The 22,656-nt window shown below is 43.4% G+C and overlaps 1 long non-coding RNA gene across 1 annotated transcript in view; it reads left to right on the top strand.

Annotated features, from left to right (window-relative positions):
- Window positions 1-2,762: 2,762 nt before the first annotated feature.
- LOC114487887 (uncharacterized) overlaps window positions 2,763-22,656 on the top strand; it is a 25,732-nt gene continuing 5,838 nt past the window's right edge. The window contains exons 1-2 of the long non-coding RNA XR_003683423.1: window positions 2,763-2,910; window positions 4,446-4,524. This is a non-coding gene — a long non-coding RNA (uncharacterized lncRNA). The remainder of the gene's footprint in view (window positions 2,911-4,445; window positions 4,525-22,656) is intronic.

Here is a 22,656-nt window from a genome sequence, read left to right as displayed (position 1 = left end):
TCCTTTTTCTCAGCATTGTGGCTTTGATCCATTTCTGCTAAATAATTTCAGTTTAATCTCACTAAATTGTAAATAGTTCTGTGTGACAGGTTGGTTTTTTTTTTAGTCATCAGTTTAGTAAACTATTATAAATACATGTAAGTCTAATTTTTAAGAAATTATAAGTTAAAAATAAATTAAAAATCCAAAGCAAAAATATGTTAAGAATTCCTATATTTAGGGACTTCCTGGCGGTCCAGTGGTTAAGACTCCGTGCTCCCAATGCAGGGGGCAAGGGTTCAATCCCTGGTTGGGGAGCTAAGATCCTGCATGCTGCACAGCGCAGCCCAAAAGAAAACAACATATAGTTGTAGTAAAAATATTATAACATGCACAACGATGATAAAGATCAAAATCTGGAGAGTGGGAGAGAAGGGTACAGTCAGAGTGGGATACACAGGAGATTTCAACTCTTTTGATAAGGTTTTTTTAATATATATATAAATTTATTTTATTTTTGGTTGTTTTGGGTCTTCGTTGCTGCACGCGGGCTTTCTCTAGTTGGCGTCGAGCAGGGGCTACTCTTCGTTGCAGTGTGCTGGCTTCTCCCTGGGGTGGCTTCTCTTGTTGCGGAGCACAGGCTCCAGGTGCACGGGCTTTAGTGGCTGTGGCATGTGGGGTCAGTAGTTGTGGCTCACGGGCTTAGTTGCTCCGCGACACGTGGGATCTTCCCGGACCAGAGCTCGAACCCATGTCCCCTACATTGACAGGCAGATTCTTAACCACTGCACCACCAGGGAAGTCCCAATAAAGTTTCTTTCTTAAGCTGTGTGTTCATTCTGTTACTTTTTATGCTTTCTTGGATATCTTAAATATTTCATCATGTTTTTCTCAAGGCTGATAATATCACCCATTTCCCTTTTAATCCTTAGGAGCTATTGTAGGCCTTGAATTACTTGATTGACAGGGTGAACAAAGTTCTCTTGGGCATCTGTACTGCTCTTAGTTTGGGTGTGGTTTCAAAGAAAATAATGCAAATACTGGTCTGTAAATCTGAGCTTCTGTGTCAGTTTGATTCCATCAAGAAGCAGATGCTTATGGAAGACGTGTCGCGAGAGATTCATTGGAGGGAAGTGTCTTTGAAGTATAAAGAGGAGGAGTGGGAGGAGGCAGGCGGAGCCTTCCATCTGTACTGTAGGCTTGACTCCTGGGGCAGGAGAGCAGGAAAGAAGGAGCACCGGCTAGGAAGAGCCTCAGACTGCAGTGCAGTTCTGAAAAAGGTTGGGCCAGGCTGTTGGGGTGTCCTCGAGCACACGCTGCTTGTCAGAGGAGTCCCATGTTGTGCAAGACCGGACCAGCGCTGGTACCCTCTCTGTGCTCAGTCAGTGGCAGGGAGCAGCCCCGGGGAAGCCTGGCCTTGCAGCGAATGCGGCGGTGAATCCAGAGCGGTGGCAGCCAGGACCCCTCAGTGGGGACTCAGTCAGCTATGCTTCCTTCAGCCAATTCTCTCGAAGGAATTCTGAACGGAGCGTTCCTAGAGCTGCACCCCTTGCACCCCACAGACTCACTTCTTGCAGGATTGGGGAGCAACTCTGTGATTTCTATGTACTTTGCTTAAGGAGGAGTTGAGTTGGATCATCGGTATCCCCTGTCACTGAAGGGCCACATCTAGTATTCATCCTGTCTTCCATTTTCCATTTTAAACGTTCCTCATCCACAGCTATCACCTTAGCAGGTTTTGGTGGCTTACCTAATGGTGTGACCCAAACCTTCATTCCTGAGGGGTTCCAACCTTTGCTAATCACACCCTTATCAGGCTGGGGTTGTTACACATATCCATTTACAGTTGCAGTGGAGCAAGGAAATACCAGTAGGCACCAAATGGGTCACCTGTGTTCTGCACATAGTCCTCCCATCCCCCCGACTCCCGCTGAGCGACGTCAGTAACCCCTGCCAGAAGGGTGACTGCTCTTCTAGCTTGCTGGTCCCTGGACATAGGAAGTCCAAAGTACCTTGGTGACAATAATGGCATGTAGTTCAGTAGGACTTTTGCTGTGTACCCTAGTAAGAGTGTACCCCCTTTGGTGACCAATTCTTCCAACCCTGAAGAGCCCAGAGTTTTAGGAATGATAAGCAAAGTCCTCCAGTGGGTCACTGGAAGTGATGGTAATTGGAGCCATCACTTGTATCCTCTCATCTTGTGATTTGATGCATATACTGCATCCTGAAGGATGGTACCCCATCCTTTCAGCATGTTGCCTCTGAGCTGGTGCTTACATTGTGTCTTCAGTAGGCCACTCCAGTGACCTGTGAGACTGCAGATTGTGTTTATGTGATATGATCAGTGGGTTCTGTGGTTGGGCCCACTCTCACTCCTTTGCTGAAACAGATCCTCTGGATGAAAACTGTTTTGGGGGGGGATTCATGCCGGTGAATTAAGCATTCCATTAACACCCAAGTAGTGGTGCTGGCTGAGACTTTGTAGCTCTGGTATCTGGGGATATCAGAATAGGTATCCCTGTGAAGTTGAATTGCTGGCCTTTCTAGAATCAAAAGGATCCAGTGTAGTCAAGATGACACCAAGTGGTCTGTTGTTCTCCTAAAGGAATAGCACCATATTGGCATAGCATTAGTCTCGGTTGCTGACAGATCGGACAGTCAGAAAGAATAGCTAGATCAGCTTTGGTAAGTGGGAGTTCATCTGTTGGGCTCAATCATAGCCTCTGTCTTTGCCACAAGCAATTCTATCCATGTGCCCATTTTGCCTCTTCCAGGGTGGCCAGTGTCAAATGATGGGATCATTTTATCTACTTGGTTGTAGATGAAAGTGCCTCTTCTATGGTGGATGCCCGTACCCTCACCAGAGGGCTAGCCATTGACCACTGCCCAGGAATCTCACCTAAGGCCACTTCTACATAAAACTATGAGCAGGTACCTTGCTCCCAGATTTTCTCTCACTACTGTCTTTCAAGGCCCACCCCTTTTTATGTCTCTAATGCAGCCGTGGTGCATTTGTGTCTCGCACCCACAATTTGAGCCAAGCCAACCCACTGGTATTGGGCATCGTCCTCCTTCAGCTGGTTGTACCCCACCTCCCCATATGGCTGTAGGTGCAAATGGGGAAAACAGCATTAATGCAACTGTGATTGACGTGTAGGTCTGAGCTACCTGCTCATTCATCTTACTTGTACCCTCTGGTCTTGCTTGGGCTCAATCACATATGTACCATTTTTGTCTTCTGAGGGACTGCTGCTGAGTTCATACAACTTTATATATCTTGGTGGGTCTGACTAAACTCATAACGGGCAGTTCTGGACACATGGTTACTTGGTGTTCATGGTCAAGCATGCTGTGTCTACCAGAGCTCAGCAACATTTTAGGAGCTATTTCTCAAATGGCTTAATTCGCTGCAGATGACACGACTTTGCTCTGGAATCCTAGAGTCTTGTGTTGTGATTCTGCTGCTGGGGCTTGTCATAAACTCCACACTGCATCTGTCCCACCAGGGATGCTTCCTATACCGGAAGGTCTGCTGGATCTTATGGCCCAAGTTTCAGGGTTGCTTGCACCACAGCCTCCTGCAGCACTATTTCCTGCCCTGGGCCCCATGCAAAGCTGGTAGGCTTCCATGTTACCCAACATATGAGCCAGAGCATAAATATTACTAGGTGTGGAATACGTTACCTGCACAACTCAAAGGGCCCTGCCAGGCACAGTACTTCCTTCCAATGCAATATTTTGGAAGAGATATCATGGCATTCCCCTGATCGCTAGACCTCTAAAAAGTCACTGAAGTGGCAGATAGCTGAACTTTCATAGGATTAATTTTTCACCCTCTCGACTGCATATGTCTTACCAAGGCTTCAGGGGTACTAGTCACCTCTGGCTTGTCCTGTCCAATCAGCAGAATGTCATCAATGTAATGGATACATGTAATGTTCTGTGGGATGTCCAGTCAGTCCATATCTCTTTGGACTATGCGAGAGTGCAGGAGAGTTAACAGCCCAAGGGCAAAATTAAATGAATAGTATTCATTCCATGTGAATGTGAACTGTTGCTGGTCCTCTTTTTAAACTGAAATAGAAAATACATTTGCCAGATCAATAACCGCATACCATGTACCTGAGGCCTAGCAACACATCTGCTCTAGCAACGGTACTATGTCCATCACAGCAGTTGTGATTGGGCCTGCTTGCATTGACATTACAGTCATCCTCCAGAATCCATCTGGTTTGTGCGGAGGTCAGACTGACAAATGAAACAGAGATATGAAAGAAACCACACCTGCTCCTCTCCCTGCCCCCCACCCCCATATTTTAAGTCCTTAATGATGGCACTAATCTTCCCTATCCTACCCACCCCCAATGCAGTATTGTTTTTTATTTGCTAGATTTACCTTGGTAGGGAGGATGGGGTGAAATTTAAGAAGTTTTTTACTTGTTTTTCTTTACCCTCTTACCTTACAGGGCAAGGATTGAATATGGTGTTTACTCCAACTACATCATTCCCATTTATGCATTTGGGAACTGAGGAAATGACAACTGGGTAAGTCCTTGGACTTATAACTTACCCAGTGTATAAGTTAGACTTTAGATAGATCATTTATTAAATGGCCCTCATGAGCTTCCATTCTAACAGGGTCATGATGACTCTTTAGGTCTTTGGGAATCAAACTCTGGGTCCAAAAGTCCTGGCAATATCTAGCTATTCCCCCTTTCTCACAGTTCCCTGAGTAAATGGTCATAGGTCCTTTTGAGGAACCACTGTTGTGCATACTTGCTGTGGTTTTGCAAGGTCCTTCCTCCTAGGGACCCAACCACCTCTCTAGTCAGTGGTTCCAGATATGAAAGCTGGCTCAGGTCTGGTAACTGAGCAAGAGCTTGCGCTTTTTACTGTGACTACACGTGGCCCCCCTACTCCTACAGTCTTGCCTTTTTCTGGTTGTAGGCATCAAGGAGTACCCTCATTGGATGCCCATCTGTTTTGCCTAAAGGACACCGTGCTTTGTATTCACAATTACCTGCAGATTAAGACGATTTGGCTGTCTCTCAGCCTTGCTGATCATTATAGCCTCCTGGCTTCTAATGGTGAAGCACCACCCCCTGACCTCTATTACTGGTATATATTTGGGGGCAAAGGTATGGTCACCATAGATTTTTTTTTTTAATTTTTAAAAAAATATTTATTTATTTATGTATTTATTTATTTTTGGCTGTGTTGGGTCTTCGTTTCTGTGCAAGGGCTTTCTCTAGTTGTGGCAAGCGGGGGCCACTCTTCATCACAGTGCGCGGGCCTCTCACTATCGTGACCTCTCCTGTTGCGGAGCACAGGCTCCAGACGCGCAGGCTCAGTAGTTGTGGCTCACGGGCCTAGTTGCTCCGCGGCATGTGGGATCTTCCCAGACCAGGGCTCGAACCCGTGTCCCCTGCATCAGCAGGCAGATTCTGGCCTCTCTTGTTGCGGAGCACAGGCTCCAGACGCGCAGGCTCAGTAGTTGTGGCTCACGGGCCTAGTTGCTCCGCGGCATGTGGGATCTTCCCAGACCAGGGCTCGAACCCGTGTCCCCTGCATCAGCAGGCAGATTCTCAACCACTGCGCCACCAGGGAAGCCCCACCATAGATTTTAATGAGCCCAGCTCTGGCCTGCAGAGGAGAGCCAGCAGTGAATATTTTGGTGATGTCAGTGCTCCTCTCACCAGCACATTCCTGTTGACCCTGGTGAATGGTGTGTCTTCTAGGCTTTCCCATGGAACATAATCTGTTTTAGCCTAACATAATAATATATCCATCTAGCATGCCAACTTCCTTCAGCTCTTCATTTCTTCCTTTATAGGCTAACAGAGCAACACAGGTGTTTCCACTTTGCTCAACATTGGCTATCACTTTCTCTAGGCTTCTAAGAACCACACTTGTTTGCCCCATCTCCTGAGTCCTTGCCAGGGTGGTAAATCCCATGAAGTAAGGAAGCACCCCCAGTTCAATGCATTCTTCCTTTTGGAGCGTTATGTTCCTGCCCCCTTGATCAAGCACCCTTAGAATCCAGTCCCAGCAGCACTCCCCTGGCTCCTGCCAGTGTACACATGGCTCCTTTGAGGTGTAAACTCTCCTCTCTTGTCAAGGCCAACATATCCCCAGACAAGAAATGCTGGAATTTAACTTTAGTTATTGGGCTGGCAGCATGCAGTGTAGATGGGGAGAGCTCCATCCCTGCTGCGTTGCAAGGGAGAAGCCTCTGCAGTATCTTCCCATATGGGGAAGTGCTAGCCCTTGGGTAGACCACCTCTCCAAGTTCTAGGGATTCAGGGAGGTTTGCAGTGCCCAAATCCTTGGGACATCCTTAGAGATCTCCCACCCCATATTTCAAAATCCTATGTTTTCTCTACCAGAGCCCTGTCCTCAGCATAACAGACCTACATTGGCTGAGCATTTAAATGTCTCAGGAGCTCTACAACTCTCGTTATCAAATCCTTTGTCTGCTTCTCAGCTTTGTCTGCACTTTTACTGCAGCAGCTGAGGGCCTCTGTGGAAGCTAGCAAAGCCTCTAGTCTCTGGCTCTCACACTTACATTTAATTGTTAATGGCCCTCTTTGTTGCTCTGCAGGGCACCAATACAATTTAATTACCAGTGACTCTGCAATCCTTACAGGCTTTTTGCCCCTCGTATCTTTCAGATGCTTGAATCATCACGCCTGCAATGGTAGTTTTCTTCATCAGGATATTTTTCTAGGTCATCACCACTGAAACCTTCAGCAATTGGGCCACTCAGGATAGTTTTTATCAGCCAGGCAGTGAGTGAGCCTATTTCCAAACTCCATCTTACTGTCTATGTGTTTTCTTGAATCACTCCAAGTGTCACCTGGGTCTGTTCAGGTTCTCTTGAGAAACAGACACCAATCAGGGTTAGACAAGCAAGAGATTTATCGGAGGGAACTGTGTGTGAAGGATAAAGGGGAGGCAGCAGGAGTAGGTGGCAAGAGCCTTCCATCTGTATTGAAGGCTTGACACCTGTGACAGGAGATGGAAAGAAGGTCTGAGTAGGAAGAGCCTCAGACTGCAATGCAGCTCTAGGAAGCCTTTAGCCAAGCCAATGGGGAGTCCTTGAGACAGAGTTGCCTGTCAGAGAAGCCCTGAGTCCCTTGATGACAGGCCAGCACTAAGACCCCTGCTGTGCTCAGTCACTGGCTGGGAACAGCCCAGGAAAGTGTAGCTTGACAGGAGCCTGGTGGTGGATCCAGAGGGTTTGCAGCTGGGGTTCTTAGGAAACAACACTCCCCGCTGCCAGTTCTCTTGAAGGAGATCTGAGTGGCACATTCCTGTGGCTGCTACAGCCACCCACTTTCATTCCCATTGTCATTATGATTTAATACCGATTCGTATTTCTGTATAGGAGATCTCAGATCACTGTTAAGTGCGCAGTAATTTTTTTACTTATCCTGAAATTAATGTAAGTGAAAGTGCAAGTCGTTTGTAAAGTGCTATTTAAATATTTGTCTTAAGTGATATTCACTTAAGTGATATTAATTTAATATTGGTCTTAAGTGAAAGTAACTGTTACCTGATTGGGAGTGACCGTGGGAGAGAAAGCAGCCAAGCTCAACACTTAGCACTTGGCACATAGTGGGTGCTCAGTAAGTGTTTGTTGACATAAAATAAAACCCAGACTTGGGTTCCTGGTAGAATATTTGCTTATGATTTTAGTTATGTATTTTCATGACTTAGCTCTTTTTCCTTAATGCCTTTGTCCTCCATAAGCCGAGGAATGCAGAATGTCCCTATGTAAGGAGAATGCTGCCTTAAAATATATTTTGTCCTGAAATAGTAAAAAAAAAATATCGTCCACATGCATGAATAAAAAACATGTGGCTCAATTTTTTGATGGTTCTAATAATAAAAATTGTATTTGATACAACAAAAAGTTGATTATATTCATTGAACTATGCATTATAGCTGGTTACATTCTTTTTTTTAATCAATGTAAGTTTTTTTTTTAACATTTTATTTATTTCTTTATTTTTTGGCTGCACCGTGTGTTAGTTGCGGCATGCAGGATCTTTCGTTGCGTCACATGGGCTTCTCTCTAGTGTGGTGCACAAGCTCAGTAGTTGTGGCTCACGGGCTAAGTTGCCACGTGGCACGTGGGATCTTAGTTCCCCGACCAGGGATGGAACGCGCGTCCCCTGCATTGGAAGGTGGATTCTTTACCACTGGACCACCAGGGAAGTCCCTGGTTAAACTCGTTTTGATGAAAATATTCAAGATATTTTTTGTCACCCATACCACACCTCAATTTGAATAAATTAATTGAAATAATTGATTAAAATAATTGAAAATATATCCATATACCAAAATTCAATCAAATATTTAAAGTTAGGCCAAATAGATGTTTACAAGATACCTTTCTGATGTTATTGTTCTGTTGAAGAGTAATCACGGTAACTGAAACAGGACCCAACCGTGAGTTTTTTGTTTTTTAGTTCTTTTGTTTTTTTGCGGTACGCGGGCCTCTCACTGTTGTGGCCTCTCCCGTTGCGGAGCACAGGCTCCGGACGCGCAGGCTCAGCGGCCATGGCTCACGGGCCTAGCCGCTCCGCGGCATGTGGGATCCTCCCGGACCGGGGCACAAACCCGTGTCCCCTGCATCAGCAGGCGGACTCTCTCAACCACTGTGCTACCAGGGAAGCCCCCGACCGTGACTCTTAAGGGACAGGGGATGAGAGTGCATATATCCGGTCATGTAGTTAAAACACAAAACCCCAGTTTTCCCTTTTACTTGATTTCTTTTTGACCATGCTATATTTTTTCTTAAATTTTACAAAGCATAAAGGAGGACCACAGATTTTTTTGCTTATTGAAGGTGATGGGCAAGGGTATTCAGTGGTGGAAACCCTAGTACTAGTACAGTGTTCTGGCCTATCCACAAGCCATTTGATCACTTTTGAAAATTTCCATGTTTGCCATCATTCTTTCTCATGTTTACTTGAGGGCAGTGTAGAGGGAAATGATGGAGGGTGAATGGTCACAGATCTTACTCTCAAGTATGATGACAGAGTTCTCAACTTGAAGTCAAAGAGAGAGGTCGATAAAATGAATGGACAGAAGCATTTTCTAAAAAACAGTATAAAGTAATTATAGTATATATATATATTATACTTGGCCCATATATATTGCAAATGTCTAGGGAGGGGGAAAACTTCTGAAATGAGTCTTATTCCTCTGGCACTGAAGCTTAAAGTTCAATTTAAAAAACTTTTTTCCTCAAAAATATTAAAGAAGAGTCTGGATTCACAGCTCCCAGACACCTGGGAGCAAGGCTTTTTACCTTTGGACCTGTGGTTCTCAACTGGGGGCAGTTGTGTTGCCCTGGGGACATCTGACAATGTCTAGAGACATTTTTTATTGTTACAACCAACTGGGTAGGGGTAGAAGTTTGTTGTAATAGGGGCGGGGCAGGTGCCACCGATAGCGGTCCTGCTCAGCCATCCGTTGGCACCGCGGTGGGCCCCTCCCCCTCCCCTTTCTCTGTATAAAAGGATCCCGAATTCGGACTGAGGCAAGACGGTGTTTTGAAGTCTGCCATTTTCTCCATCTGCTGGCTTTCCGAGTCAAGTCGTTATTCCTTGCCCCCAACAACTTGTCTCCCGATTTATTGGCCTGTCATGTGGTAAGCAGAGCGAGCTTGGGCTGGGTAATACTGTCATTGGCATCTGGTAAGTAGAAGCCAGAGATGGATGCTGCTAACATCCTGCAAGGCACAAGACAGAACCCTCACAAGGAAGAATTATCCGGTCCAAAATGTCAATCGTGCCATTGTCAAGAGAGCCTGCTTTAGTCAAATTTAGCCAAGCTGCTACCAAAATGCCACCAGGGATCCTTCTATTTTTAAATCACAATGCAAAACTGCACATTTTTAACAGTTTCTATTTCATTAAGGAAAAAAAAAAGATTCCAGTCAACAAAGCTGATCATCATCTAGCAATATCTTATCCTTACAGGTCATGAGAATGAGCCTAACAGGAAAGCGCGTCCTTCCCTTACAGCTTCCCCTGAGTAATCAGTTCCAGTCACTGAGGCCAACTTTCAAGTGATTTACAAAGCTGAGTAGAATGGAAGTTTACTCTTTTTTTTTTTCCTCTCTCTTTCACCACTTGGCTGATCTTTCTCTCTTGCTGTTTTTCCTGCTGGTGTTTTGGCTGATCTAAAATACGGTTACACCTGAGCCCAGTGAACGTCAGCGTGTATACCACCTAAAAAATGCAACACCCATAGTGTGGTGTTTGCTCAGCATCTTGTGGGGCACTGGCTACTATTGACTTGAAGGGAAGTACCACCTGCTGAGTCACTGGATTGACCTCCTGCTACCACCTGTGGTTTCCATAGTGACGTCTCAGTGAATTGCTCTCAACAGAACCTGACTGGATGAAGACGAGCAATTTCCTGTAATTTGAGCCTTTTACTAATCTTGAAATGGAAACATGCTTTCCACCATTCTGAAGAGTAAATTTTCCAGTCAAAATCTTTTGGAATAAAATGCACAGAGATGTTTGAAGAAGTGAGGTTATTAGGGTAGAACGCTGAGGGAGAAAATAAGAACGGTGGTGACACGAAAGTGTTGCTTAAGGAGATAGAGGAATGTTAGTAAACACAAAGGGTTTCCAGTAGCTCCTCAGGAAAGAAAAGTTGCCCCAAATACCTTGTTATTAAGTCTTGCCACTTAGTCACTGCCAGAACACTTACCTGATAGAACCAGAGGAAGCAGATTGTTATTCAACCTATTTTTAAAAATAATCTCCACTCATCTTATTTTCAGAAAAAAGAAAGGGAAAAGAACCATCGATTCCCCTCACCTGCCACCCACTTAGCGATGTGAACATAGAACAGTCTTTTTGTCTTTTTCTTCTTTCCTTCCTTCTTCCTCTGTCCTCTTTTCCACCTCCTTCCCTTCCTCCTCCTCTTTCTTCATTTGCTTTTATGTTTTACAGTTACAGAATAGATTAGGGAGAATTTTTCATCTCCCTAGTATGTAGATGGTGTGACAGCTACATACCAGGGAGACTTGAGGACTAGTTATAGATAAGGAGGGATAATCAAGAAATCAGGCATCTTAAGTCCTTAGAGAACATTCGTGGTCAGTTTGGATGTTTTAACAATGAATCCAAAATTGGTTGCTGCCCAGTGAACATTGATTATTTATACAGGGCCTTAAAGCCCCATATTAGAAGGTACTAAATAAATATTTGATTATTTGGTGAAAGAAATTTAAAAACATATAATAGATCAGTGTTCTTCAGTTTTTTGGTATTATAACATTCATAATAGTGCTAATGGTATATACAATTTAAAATAAACATTACGTTTACTTTGATCCCATTCCTTAAAGCTATTGAATAGCTAGGGTTAAATCAGGGCCAAGAACTCGTTTATTGAATGAACAAATGAATGAATGAATGAGCATTCTCTCATTTACTCAACGTTTATTGAGTCCCGACAATGGGAGTGTGTGTTTTTAAGTTAGCCTCATGCTTGGGTCTCTTCATAAGCATTGAAGCTAATGTCCCCACATGAACTCATTATTTTGCTCCAACTCCCAATTTTTATCTCCTTTTTAGTTCCCTATTTCTTTCTTTCTTTTTTTTTTTTTTTTTTTTTTTTTTTTGTGGTACGTGGGCCCCTCACCGTTGTGGACTCTCCGCTGCGGAGCACAGGCTCCGGACGCACAGGCCCAGCGGTCACGGCTCACGGGCCCAGCTGCTCCGTGGCATATGGGATCCTCCCGGACCAGGGCACGAACCCGCGTCCCCTGCATCGGCAGGCGGGCTCTCAACCACTGCGCCACCAGGGAACCCCCAGTTCCCTATTTCTGAATGGCACATCACCCACAGGGATACCCAGACAGAAAGCTAGGTGGAAGGAAGCAAATTTTATTAATAATAATCGTAATAGTAACAATAGCTGCTAATGTTTATGGAACTCTCACAACACTGCAAATGCTTTGCATGCACTTAATTTAAATTCATTTACTTTCAATTCTCCTAAGAACCCCCAAAAGAAGGCCCTTTATAATCCATATTTAGTCTCTGTACTCTGTGCTCAATGTATAAAAGATTCTGAAAGGAGCACAGTCTTTTTTTTTTGGCTGCGTTGGGTCTTTGTTGCTGCATGTGGGCTTTCTCTAGTTGTGGCGAGCGAGGGCTACTCTTCAGTTGCGGTGTGTGGGCTTCTTATTGCAGGAGCTTCTCTTGTTGAGGGAGCATGGGCTCTAGGCGTGGGCTTCAGTAGTTGTGGCGTGTGGGCTCAGTAGTTGTGGCGTGTGGGCTCAGTAGTTGTGGCTCGCGGGCTCTAGAGCACAGGCTCAGTAGTTGTGGCGCACGGGCTTAGTTGCTCCACGGCATGTGGGATCGTCCCGGACCAGGGATCGAACCCGTGTCTTGCACTGGCAGGCGGATTCTTAACCACTGCGCCACCAGGGAAGCCCAGGAGCACAGTCTTAAAGGAGATGGACTTGTGAAAACAAGACATTGCAGTACATTTTGATGCCTGAGAGGATACTACAGCCTCTCCCAAGAGAAGGGGCCTAGCTTCCTGCTGGGAAGGAAAAAGCCTCCAGAGGTGAATGACGACCACCTGAAGCCGCTGGTTCTGGCATGTTGCCTGGGTGAGTAGAAACACAGCAGGACTGTTTTCAAAATAAATCTGTGATCCCTCATTCAGTTGTGTCACTATGAATGGAAGAAACTGTTACAGCAATGCTTATCAGAATCCTATTACCTAGGTCAAATAATATATAAGGTTTAGGCTAATATTCTCTAGGGAGATAAGAGAGTTGAGGATAGGCATTTCACTAGGCACTAAAAATTAAGGGATCAGAAAGCACAAAAATTATATCGAGGGCTCTTAGGGCAAGTGGTAGGTAAATATAAAGGTGGGTGTGAGCAGCAGAGGTGCCGAGTCAGAGTAGGGCGCGCTGCAGGTCCTGGTGGGTGACCCACGGCAAGCTCAGCCACCGGCAGGTGCCCACACGTACCCGTGTGTGCGAAGGAGCGGGGAGAAGGCTGGCTGCAGTGGAAAGGGAAGACATCTTCTGGTCTTTATGCCCATAAACCCATCCAAACAAAGGAGGGAGTCAGGTTAACTTTCAGGGCCAACTTTAAAAATAGGCCTGAATGATTTTGTGGTTCCCTCTGTCCTGCCCCCACTAAATAAACCATCTCGTTATTGCAACTAAACACAAAGATTGAAAATACACAGATTGGTTAATACATTGATTTTTGTTTGTTTTGTTGTGTATAGATTGAGGGTCATTTTGTTACAAGGAACAGTATTTTCCCCAAGGCAGTTCAAGAACTTTGTGGGGAGGAATCTCACGGAAACCCAAGGACAGGACCCCCAGTACAGCTGAGCCAGATGGCCAGGACTCTGGAGCTGGGTGTTGGAGAGCCACAAGGAAACAAGACTCCTGCATCTGCTCTGCCTGTTCCCTACGAACTGGCTTCTTCTCCTTGCTTGTAATTGCTGCTTTTTTGTAACTTCAACTCTTCAAGTCCACAAACGGCTGCCCCAGCCTGATTCAGCATGGGTTTCTTGACCCATCAATTGGCTCCTTACCTCTATGTCTTTCAACTTCAATTCCTGAGAGAGGGAAATCCGTTAGTTGGGAATCACTTACTTGGGGGCAGAGTCCTTTGTGACAGAGTCATGTCAGAGGCCCTGGCCAGCAGATCTGCCCTTGACCACTCGCATAGCATGGGCTAGAGGTGGGACGTCTTCAGAATGAGCTCTGGGGATGCAAGTCCCCCAAATGCTTAATCCAGTTCATTTAACCATCAAAACAAATAGCACTCAGTATTTTGCAATCATATCAAAATAAACCACATCAGTATTTCGATATGGGCAAGGAGGTGAAGAAAATAGGAAGGACTTGGGAGTCCACAGTATGGGACAGGTCACTCCTGAGCTGATAGAAGAGCACAGAGAGAGGAGATTGATGTCAACCTTAACTCACTTTGACTGCCTCTGCTTTCCTAGCTCCTCTACTCCAGGTCTCCTGATGCTCGCCCCAAACACATCCCAGTCTTGCCTCTGCTGTATATAACTGAGGTAGGAAGTACAAGGGAGGCTTGGAATTCAGTTAGACTCCCTAAACCCTCAATGTCTCCCTGCGTCTGGCTGTAGATCCTAATCCTCCTTTCTCTCTATGGTCACCCTGAGCCCTGGTGGTGAGTAATGCCACAGAACTCTAACTAGTTCCTACTAAACTGGCCTCCCCCGTGGCTGGATCCTGCTGGCCAGGCCCTACTTTCTGGCATAATGGACGCTTTGGTATGTGTCTTGTCTGGTTCCTACACTGAACCACCACTCAGAAACCCTCCCTCCATGCTCTGACCAACCACTAATAAGCCCCTGAATGCTGCTCGAGCTTGCTAAACCACAGCATCTCTGAGAGCACTGCAGAATTACCAGCATCCACAGCTCCTGTGTTGCCAGGCCAGACCTTATTCTTGCTGCTGAGGTCCCAGCATGCCTTGTACCTGAGAAAAATTTTACAAACCTCATAATTACTTCAAAGGGAATTTTATCTTCACCTTAGCAGGGATAAAATAGAAACTCTGTACAGAGGTGTTGTTGTCCTGCTAACACGTTCAGGAAGCCTTGCTTTGCATGATTTATGAAGCTTTTTGTTGGCTTTAACACCTTGAACTTCCTCATGAAGAAACGTTTCCCTAAGGATTCCTTAATCAAAACTGCTCAACGTTAGACTTGTGAAAAAGTTCCCTTCAACAATTAGAATTTGTAGGGAATTTAAGCCCAAATATTGAGTTTGGCATGATGGTAATACACATTCCTCAAAGCTATTGTTCTCAATATCCATAATTTTAATTAAAAAATTCATTTGAACTTACTTGTATTATCACTGTACATAGAATCCCAAATATAAAAGTTTCAAACTCAAACACAACAACTAACTAGAACAAATATATTTGAATCTAGTTTCAATTCTTTAAGGAAATAGGTCAGAAATGAATTTATAAAAAGCAATCTTGTTAATTAGATTCTTTCCAGGTGAAATGTGAAGCTTTGAATAGCATTACCTATTCTTATTTATAATTAATGGACTCAATTTCTATTGTAACGAAATTTCCTATTCATCCATCAGGGACTTTCAAATCACTATCATTCATTTTATGAAGAAAAAATGTGAAATAATCCTAGAGGAAATATATATTTAAAAAATAATTTTACAGGGGCTTCCCTGGTGGCACAGTGGTTAAGAATCTGCCTGCCAATGCAGGGGACATGGGTTCGAGCCCTGGTGCGGGAAGTTCCCACATGCTGTCGAGCAACTAAGCCCGTGTGCCACACCTACTGAAGCCCGCGCGCATAGAGCCCTCGAGCCACAACTACTGAGCCCGCGCCTAGAGCCCGTGCTCCGCAACAAGAAAAGCCACCTCAACAAGAAGCCTGCGCACCACAATGAAGAGTAGCCCCTGCTTGCTGCAACTAGAGAAAGCCCGCGTGCAGCGACGACCCAATGCAGCCAAAAATAAATAAATTAATTAATAAAAATAATTTTAAAAAATAATAATTTTACTAGTGATGTTTTACTTAAATTGGAGTAAATAAGGTAGAAGAAATTAATTACTCCAAATCTGTTTATATTCCATAATAACCAATTAGGCCTATAGTACATGATTATAGGCAAAACACTATCCTCTCTGAGACTCAGTCATGTCTTATGTAAAATGGGTATATAAAATGGATATACCTACATCTTCAGAGAGCTGAGGGTTTCTAATGAGACAATGCCACAAGTAGACAAATGGCAATCTTGACAAAGATGTGTGCTTCAAGATCTAAGAATCAAAGTCAAATGTAGACCTGGTGGTGTTTATTATTTGAGTCAGCCAGTGAAAGTAACCGTTAGGCAGAATTTCTTTGCTGCCCTTGCAAATGCTTTTGAAATCCTTGGCTGAAATTCTACCCTTTCATTAAAGTAACACTTTAGTAAATTATCAGAAGCAGGGTGCAGTGGGCATTTGTCCTCTTTGTGGCTGCCCAGTATCTACTCCAGTGGAATCCATTCTGTGTGATTATTGGAAGTGACGGAGCCAGACGTTCCCTCTCCCCATTCCCTTATGGGAAAAGCCAATTGGATGTTTCTGCCCAGTGCTTTGAATTTGGGGCTAGTGAACTATTATACGGGGACAGGTTTTTTTTTTTTTTTGCGGTACGCGGACCTCTCACTGTTGTGGCCTCTCCGGTTGCGGAGCACAGGCTCCGGACGTGCAGGCCCAGCGGCCATGGCTCACGGGCCCAGCCGCTCTGCGGCATGTGGGATCTTCCCGACCGGGGCACGAACCCGTGTCCCCTGCATCGGCAGGCGGACTCTCAACCACTGCGCCACCAGGGAAACCCTACAGGGACAGTTTTGAATTCACACATGGAGGTGCATCCAGCAGCAGCTGAAGGCAAAAATGGCTGTCATGTCCATTGAGACATCACAAACAGACCATTCTTGCAGTGGGAATTTGGCCTGGTTCCTGCTCCCTAACTTTCCCTGGTTCCTCCCAAATTTCCAGCCTTGGAGTCTAGCCTTCCCATCCAATCTATGACCTATCCTCTACCTTTCCAACAAATTCCTTTTCTGCTGAAGTTAGCAATAGTCAGTTTCTGTTTTTTTAAGAGCAAGCATATAGCTCTGAGCCAATTAATTCATTAGGAAATTACCATTTGGTAGTTACATTAGAAATAACTCTATTAATTTTTCTTAAGTAAATCTTGCCTTTCAGAGAATTAATTTTCTTAAAAAAAAAAAAAAGAAACAGTTGACTGAGAATCCTACAAAGAATGGTAAGCCCTGTATTGATTTGAGTATCTTGCATATGATCTGCCTCCTCTTTTGATTTCAATGGGGACTCTTTTTTTCCTGTTGGGAATGTATCTTTCCCTTTCTCTTTCCATTTGTAAGTCTGTCTTGCTTTTCTCAAGACTATTTTTTGGGGACTTCCCTGGTGGTGCAGTGGTTAAGAATCCGCCTGCCAATGCAGGAGACACAGGTTCGAGCCCTGGTCTGGGAAGATCCCACATGCCACGGAGCAACTAAGCCCGTGTGCCACAACTATTGAGCCTACGTGCCACAACTACTGAAGCCCATGCGCCTAGAGCCCATGCTCCCACAACAAGAGAAGCCACTGCAATGAGAAGCCCGCGCAGCGCAATGAAGAGTAGCCCCCGCTCGCCACAGCTAGAGAAAGCCTGCGGGCACCAACGAGGACCCAATGCAGCCAAAAAGAAATTAATTAATTTTTTTAAAAAGACTATTTTTTCTCATTGTTCAATCCCTGCCCTACTCCACGTTCCTGCCACTGATCCACAGATTAGCCCCAGTTGGTCAAGGAAGAGAGATTTTGTAGGGAGGAGCGCCAAGGAAGGGAATCTGCGGCAGCATCTGGGAAGGGGAGGAGGGGCAGGAAGGAAAGCCTATCACATTTCTACTTAGTGAACTTCATTTTCCTACATTCCCTGGGCAGTTTCTGCTTTCCACTCTTTGGGTAGAGAAATGAGAAAGGGGTAAAGGTAGAAGAGGAAAGAAAACCTTGTTGCCATAACTCTTATTCTCAGCCCCTTATTTCCAGCTAGACTGCAAAGACCTGTGTATTGTTTATTGTTGATTTCTCAGCACATAAACAGAATCTAACAGATGCTAGAAACTGGAATTGTTGAATGAATGTGAGGGATCTCTTCAACATGATTTATATAGATTCTATTCTAGCTATATTAAGGCTTAAAATAAATTTTTATGAACTGGTTTGGGAACTCATTCATGATTTGTAACTTATTCTGTTAGAAATTATATTCCAAGAGTCAAATAGTAGTCTTACAAATAAACTTCTATAAGGCAAGTTCAGGTAGACTAGACACTGCCCTTCCAGTACTAATGTTGCCAGTCATGATTTAGTAGGTAAAGGAGATTTCAGCTCAAAGTTGATTTGTGTTGATGAAGAAAATATTAACAGGATCTTAATATATGAATTGGCTAATAACTTTTCTCCATTTTAAAATTATCTGCTCAAATTCTACCTTCATCAGTAAATCTGCACCAGAGAGCTAAAGTGAATTTTAGTAAAATATTTAAGAAGTGTTTTTGAAAGTGGCAAAGAAACCTCAGGAGCCTTCCTCCCCACAACCACCCACATTCCTCTTCCTACTGTCATCCTAGGCATCAATCCCTGCCTTCTCCTCCAGCTGCCATACCAGCATCCTACACACAACCTCCGGCTTCTTGTATCTGCCCTGCAACTTGCTAGCATTGCTCCACTAATTAGTTTGATAATTACCCAGACGCTAGATTTCTACCTTTGGATGTCCCGGGCTCTTCTCAGTTCTTTGATCACATTGTGCTTCTCCTGCCTCAAAACTTCCACAGTTTGTTCCTTCTGCCTTCAGGGCTTGTCCCAAATTCTTCAGATTTTCTCAAGCACCATTTCCTCAGAGAAAACTTTCTGGACCCCATAGGGCAGGAAGTTCCCTCATTCTGAAATCTCTGAGCGCTTCTCTGAGAGCTCAAAGGGGACACAGACCATGCTTGTCTTATCCTCAGCTGTATTCTCAGCTCCCTGACCTGCTTTGTCACATCACCACTTATGGGCTAGCTATTACTATTCTCCAAGTTTGGAAGCTAGTAGGTCTAACTCTTTCTCTCGGTTCCGATATTAGATTCTCACGTCTGCAACTTTGGCTGTCCTTCTTCATTATGGCATTTGTGACAATGATTTTCTGTCTTCTCAGCCTCTGATCGTTGTTGTAAAATGTCTATGAAAGGTCAGCAGACTCTTCTGCCTTCAATATTAGCCAACACTTTCCACGTCTGGAGCTTACTCCATCCTTATGGGTATTGGGAAGATAAATGGAAATGATTAAGATGTACTTTCCAAAATATAAAACATTGTACTAAAAGAGTTTGCCAAAGGGAATTAATATAACCAGATATCTGTAGAAGAACTTTATGAAGACCCTGTGTATCTCTCAACCTTAATATCTAAGATTGTAGATACGATAGTCTGTAAACAGCATGTAAAAGCAAATTTATTAAAGTCTGGGACAACTGCATTACCCAGCTGTACACAGCATGTTCTTTCTTCAGACGCTGAGATAAATGGAAAAAAATGGTTGCCATAGAGATAGTTAAACTATGCCCTTTGGCTAGCAGATTAGAAGTCCATTTCAACCTGGGAGAAGAGAATGTATTTTGCCTTTCCAGTGATATTTACGGATTATTCCTATCACAATTGCAACCAAGTTATTAAAGCTCAAGTGCTAAACCTATAAACATTGCACTTTATGAAGACTTCTGTTCTTTTGCTAAAACTTATTTTTCCATTAATGTGCAAACCTTAAAGCTACTATCTTTTTTCCTCGGAAAATGTATTTTTAAAGTTCTTCCCCCTAAGATGTTATTAAACTCTTCCTTGAAATCTATTCTACCACACAGTTGGCTTCATTTCCTATGAAGCTCATATTTTATTTTTGAATCATTTGTCAGAGGCAATATGTAGTATCACAAAGGATGCGCCAGCACAGGAAATGCTTATGAAACATGGAAAACCCACTTAATAATAACTCATACTAGTCAGTTAGCAGAAAGATTTGTGGGTGGTCATATTCAGATCCTTATGTAGTCATTTAGTCTGTTCTTCAAAATTAAGAAAGTCTTTACAAATCCGTAGCTGGGAAAATCTGCCAGCTGATGCAAGCATTTCCTGCAGGGAGGCAATTTGTCAAGGTTAAACTTACTTTGCCTGGTTGGGTAAGATAGGTTCTGTGGATAACAAAGAGGAAGCTGGATTTTTTTTGGAAATTCAATATATTTTATGTCATCATAAATCTGACCACTGTTCCCTAAAATATTGCTGCATAAATCCATTTCTCAGGTGTGATAAAAGAGATTTGTATTCCCTAGGGAAGTAATAATTTCCCTCCTTTCCTGGCACTGGGTATTCAGTCACAGCCTTCCATTGCCCAGGCCAAGGTTTAGGTAATTTCTTCGTTCGCTTATGCTGGTGTTGACGATTTATAATCTGTGTGTATGTGTGTGTGTGTGTGTGTGTGTGTGTGTGTGTGTGTGTGTGTAAGTGTATGTGTTTAATTGGGCATTTACCGGGAGGAAGAATAGTAGAGACAAAATACTTGGCTAAAATATTCTGAACTCCAAACCAGTACCCCTTAAATTTCTAAATTTGGGTGAGTCAATGATCATGTGGCTCGTTTCTCATCTTCCCCTCATCCCCAATCTCCAATGTCTTTCTCTTAAATGTAGGAAAACCATACGAGTCAATATGCATGAAGATCTTTTAGGACCTGAAAAGGAAGGCCACAAACCATTTAAAGTAGAAGATCAGTTTTCCTTTTTTCTGAAATGAAGTGGAAACAAGCATCTTCACACTTCCTAGATTAAGAGAGTTGGAAAAGGAGTCATACATTGTCCATGTTCTTGTTATTATCCATAAAATCGGTTATTTTACTTCTCCATCTAAGAATCTTTTTAATGTTTGTACAAGGAAAAGTGTGGCAAACAATGAAATAAGACCAGCCTAAACCCATTCCCCTCCCCCTTCCCCATTCCCAGCCCTCCACTAGGGAGGCTAGAAATGCTAAATATTTTCTTTCTACCAGGCTTACAGTTAGGTCTGGGCACGTGACCTGTTCTGGCCAATATGGCATAAGCAGAGATCTACTGTGAGCCTTCCGGGAAAGCTTTTTTTTTCCTAAAAAGGGGCAGATGTGGCTGATGCCACCTTCTTCCTCCCAGAACTCATCCATCTTTCATTATGTCTTAAACGTGAACGTGATATCTGGTACGGTGGTAACCATACTGTGACCATGAGTCCAAAGTGTGAGGCTAAGTAGGATGGAATAGAAAGATAGGAAAGGCCAGGGTCTTTGATGGCATCATTCAGCAGGAAATCTGACCTCCTGTCTTCTAATTCTGTGAGACAAATAAATCCCTACTGGTTTAAGCCACTGTTAGTTTGATTTTCTGAATACTTAACAGCCGAGAAAACATCTTAACTGATACCAGACTTGGTTTGAGTTTCAGTCTAACCACCTCCCCACCCTACCCCAAAGGATAAACATACTTTTCATTTTATTTCTTGACTATTTTAGGTGAGATTGTTCCATCTGTAGTGATCATTATAAGCTTTTTTCAATTCGGTAAGTAAACTCGACTTTTCCAAAGGGTGGAAGAGAGGTGATAGTTTAGTGTTATGGAAACATTTGCACGTTATCAAGTTGTGCATGTAACACAGTTCAAGAATCATCCTTAGGGTGATAATTTTTAACCAGTTTGGGAAATGAGGCCAGTTACAGGAAAGAGAAAATTTAAAGTTAATCCCTTTTAATCAGAGGTTCAGGTGGCTCATATCAAAGCACTTCTTTGTGTGTAAGTTAATAAAACTGACTTCCATACAGTAGAAAGCACATCTTCCCTGTAAGGATTCTTCATTTTTCTACCCCAAATCTGTATCCCTGGGCATAGAACCTGCTCTCCTGGCAGATTCACCTGCTTTTAGTAGAGTGATGTACAACTCTTCTAAAGCACTTCTCCTGTTGATTTCCCCTGGTCCTAATTAGCACTCCTCAGAATTGTAGATGTACTTCTATAGTTTCTAAGCTGTCAGCTGCAGTGCCATGTATCTTATCAGCTTCATCACCTGACACTATCAAGTTCCCTAGGATCTACTAGTCACTTCAGATAGCCAGTCCTGTTCAAATTAATGTCACTTGTTCTGAACCAGTTCTCCATCAGTTATGGGGAAACAGAGCTAAATAATTTATACCGCTATTTAACAGATATCAGCTTGAGCATACACACTCATAAAAAGGATTCCCCTGAAAAGATAGCCTTTTATGGTTCTTTAGAAAATTATTTCAATTCAATGGGCTGTATATTCCATCAAAATTCATGGCTATAACAATGGTGCATTCTGTTGATTCTGGCTTCAAATTTGCATGTCAGATCATTAAGTAACAATCATCAACTGCTTTTGGTTTTAAACTGAGGTTAAGTTCACATAACATAAAATCGACCAGTTTGAAGTGTACCATTCATTGGCATTTAGTATATTCACAATGTTGTGCAACCACCACCTCTATCAAGTTCCAAAACATTTTCATCACCGCAAAAGAAAACCCATACCCATTAAGCAGTCATTCGCCATTACGTCCTTTCAGTCTGGGGCAAGCACCAATATGCATTTTGTCTTTATGGATTTACCTATTCTGGATATTTAATATAAATGGAATCATTCAATATGTGACCTTTTGTGTCTGGCTTCATTCAACTAGCATCATGTTTTTGAGGTTTATCTACATCATAGCAGGTATTGGTACTTTATTTCTTTTATGACTGAATAGTATTTCACTGTATTCATATACTACATTTTGTTTATCCACTTATTCATTGATGAACATTTGGGTTGTTTTCACCTTTGGGCTATTGTGAATAGTACTGCCATAGACATTTATGTGAGAGTGTTTGTTTGTGTACCTGTTTTAAATTCTTTTGGCTACATACCTTGAAGTGGATCTGCTAGTCATATGATAATTTTATGTTTAGCTTTTTTTTTTTTTTTTTTTTTCCGCGGTACACGGGCCTCTCACTGTTGTGGCCTCTCCCGTTGC

Source organism: Physeter macrocephalus, chromosome 15 (assembly GCF_002837175.3).
Source record: "Physeter macrocephalus isolate SW-GA chromosome 15, ASM283717v5, whole genome shotgun sequence".
NCBI classification, from domain to species: domain Eukaryota; kingdom Metazoa; phylum Chordata; class Mammalia; order Artiodactyla; family Physeteridae; genus Physeter; species Physeter macrocephalus.
This window is presented reverse-complemented; position numbering and strand designations above follow the sequence as displayed.